Genomic DNA, 3,270 nt, shown 5'->3' on the forward strand with positions numbered 1-3,270 from the left:
TTCATAAATTCATAAATTTATAAGTTTCAAAATATTTCAGCATAGTATGATCTTCAATTCATATCAAACAAAGCACTCAGCACAAAATGATCTCAAACTCATAGCAAACAAAGCACTCAACACAGAATGATCTCAGACTCATAGCAAACAAGTAATTAGAACCCACATAACAAAACCACAATACAAGTTCTTTAAGAACCAGCATTGACTCTCAATCCAAATGTAATAGCCATGGAGTCAATCCAAATGTAATAGCCATGAACCAACAGAGCATGCGTTTTCAAACAGAATCGTCATTATCAACCTTCAACATAAGATTATCAAACCAGAATAAGCAAAACCCAGAACATAACTTTCCTCTAATTCGAAATCTAAAAAAAACCCAGATTGATTTGAAGCCTAACCAGATGCGGCGAGAGAGAGAGAGAGGCAGACAGAGAGAGGCACGAAGAGAGAGAGGCGCGGAGAGAGAGGCAGACAGAGAGCGGCACAGAGAGAGAGGGAGGCGGAGAAAGAGAGAGGTGTGGAGAGAGAGAGAGAGCTCAAGCTCCTCTCATGGAGTTTCAAGAGAGAGAGATTCGAGAGAGAGTTGAATGTCGACGGCAGAGAGAGATACTGGTTTAGGTTTGTGGTATTTTAATTTTATTAAGGGCAATATAGACATTTTATCATTTTTACAACTCCATATTCAGCCAGATGCTTCCTTTTAGTTCAGCCAGCCGAGTTCTTAAATTAAATCTATATTTTCAAAACTCATTCGGATGAGCCATCCAGCTGATTTGCACTTTTAGTGTATAAACGAACATAAGGCTCATCTTCAGCCAGATGGCTCATCCGAATGGAGAAACGAACAGCCCCTAACTGGTTCAGTGGGAAGGGTAGTCTGTCGATATTTGACTGTGATATCCCTCTAAGCAGAGACAGTGATATCCTAGCTGAAATGAATTACACCCATGTTGATTTGGAGATTAAGTTTTCGGAATATAGGGACTCTGACTCTGAGTACAGATTAAAAGAATGGGGGTATACGACTCTTAGAAGACCATGGAGGCAATGATGTAGTAAAGAAAAGAAGAATTAAAGAAGATTGAGACGTAAAGCATTCAGCACTAACTCAACATAGTACTATTTATGCCTCATAATTACTATTACTGAGCCTCTTTCTTTTTCTGCAGTTTGCGTGAAGAAACTTTGAATCTTTGGTCGTAAAGCAGGAGTGATTTCAATGCTGACCAAAGAGACTGGTGGTTTCAACCGCTGCTCTTTTTAGTCCCTCGTTGTTTAGTTATCACGTTTATATATTATACATTATGATCAAGAAGCTCTCTTTCAGCAATCGTTGTCAAGCTTATTGTTACTTTCAACCCAGTTGATGTACATTTCCATTCTCAAAACAATCTTCTGATTTTTTCTTACTTGTATTATTTCTTTTTGGTCACTTGATTCACAAGTGAGAAGAAAGGTGTCACTTTGATGCCCATTGTTGGTTACGGTTTTTACTAGACGACCTGTCACTATTTCCCCAATGGATTCAAAAAATCAGTTGTTGACAGCACTGCGGATCTTGAGTTACTCATGATGCACAACAGGTACATGCTTTCCTCTCATAAAATACCATCTCTGAGAGATTGATAAAGTCAAATTCTCAAGGTATGTTTTGCTTTTCCCTTCTCAGGATTTACTGTTTGTGGCTCAACAAGGAAGAGGAAAGCGATTCTCAACTAGAAATTACGAACAGGCTTTGTTTGGTTAGTGGTTGTGAGAGATGTTGTCTCGTGGTGGAATACGATGATCACTGATTGAGTGAATTGTGGGTTTGTCGAGATCAGAAAACTTCAATGAAATCTTGAGAGAAACTCTCTCAGGCCCGCATCCCAAGGCGCCGTTCCGATGGATCTCCCCTGCCCCAGCCAAGCCGCTCTTTCCTCTTCCCTCTGAAGTAGCTCTGCTCCTCTCTTTAACCATGATGGTGACTACCCCGTCGTGTCTCCGCCCCCCTCCAGATCCGCCGCGGCCGTCGATTATGTACGCTCCGCTTGAAGCTCTCTTTCCCGTCATCCCTCCGGAAGCACCAGACCCCCAGACATTCCTCTCCTCCTCGCTTCCACCATCACGTCTCAGTTTTGAAATTTTGTCTCCTCATCTCCGATCTGCCTCACCGGACGATTTGAAGGCGCTGGTGATCTCCGAGCCTCACCGTCTCAACCACGCGACGCTCCCCGCCGCGAAGCTGGCTGCCTCTACGCCGGCGGAAAACCTCACTCCTCTGATTGAGCGTGCTTCCATAGATGGGCTGAATGCCTCTTCTTCTTGGGCTTGGGTCTCAAAAACGTTTGAGTCCAACATAATCTATTTGGCTTCTGAGAGCCCAATATCAAAGATGAGCCACCATTGCCCACTAATTTAGGGATTGCAGATCTGAAGCTACGTCTTTCCAACAGCTCCCCTACGCCTCCGTCTACATCTTCATGGCTTGCAGCCTCACTGTCTCCTCTGCAGCACATCAAAGTCGCCGAGCTCAGCTCCACAACCTATGTACATCATGGTACTTGTTCTCTCATGCTTAACTTGTTAAAGTTTGATGAAGAGCGTCTCTGGTTGAATTTATTGGTTCCCTGGCCTCAACACGGTAATGTTGGAGGATGGAGTCCCTGTTTGAATTCAACCACCGCCTACCCATCAACTACCATCGAGCTTATGTATCAAGTCATAAAGGTCAATGTCAGCCATTCTTTAGAGCCGGTTTCAACCCACCTATCAACAAAGCCAAGAACTGTCACGATGAGTCTCGTTTATATGGAAATAACATCCGTTGTTCATTCCAGCGAGTGCTCTAGAACCGGTGTTCATGGCACAGTATCAACCGCCTCACCATCTGTCTCTTCGAACAATATGTTTTCCGGCACGGTTGAGATTCACCTAGTCTCCCGGTTTATCATAGTTGGTATAAGAGCTGATCTTGTTTGTTTAATGAACTGCATTGCCAAATCTAGCTTTCCAGGTGGGCTTATCATCAGTGTTGGTGTTCACCAACGATCTTCAAACCCGCTCTTCAGAGTCCCCTTTCATCGGTTGTTGTACCGACATTAGTATGTTCTTAGGAACATCAGTTTCAGGGTTTCAAGTGAAGCATGTCTACGGGTTTCTTCACCCCTTTAACACTTCTATCGCTTGTTGTAGTACTTTCCGCTTTCATTTAGCCGTCGAATTCACTTCCGGTTGTAACCGTTTAAGTCGTTTGGACATCTAATTTAATATAAGAGTTTCGTG

At 43.3% G+C, this 3,270-nt stretch overlaps 2 long non-coding RNA genes across 3 annotated transcripts; one reads left to right on the top strand and one right to left on the bottom strand.

Moving 5' to 3' along the window:
* On the bottom strand, positions 1 to 696 carry LOC106381760. Its single transcript, XR_001276709.3, has 2 exons — positions 405 to 696; positions 1 to 304 (listed from the first exon to the last, which is right to left on the bottom strand). It is a non-coding gene; the product is annotated as an uncharacterized LOC106381760 (long non-coding RNA).
* A 289-nt stretch (positions 697 to 985) lies between these two features.
* LOC106381757 lies at positions 986 to 3,270 on the top strand. 2 transcript variants are annotated; one of them, XR_007319583.1, is made up of 3 exons: positions 986 to 1,094; positions 1,176 to 1,589; positions 1,676 to 3,270. It is a non-coding gene; the product is annotated as an uncharacterized LOC106381757 (long non-coding RNA). The 2 variants fall into 2 exon arrangements; XR_001276708.3 differs by lacking the exon at positions 986 to 1,094 and having other exon boundaries at positions 1,139 to 1,589.

Source organism: Brassica napus, chromosome C2, assembly GCF_020379485.1.
Source record: "Brassica napus cultivar Da-Ae chromosome C2, Da-Ae, whole genome shotgun sequence".
Lineage (NCBI taxonomy): Eukaryota > Viridiplantae > Streptophyta > Magnoliopsida > Brassicales > Brassicaceae > Brassica > Brassica napus.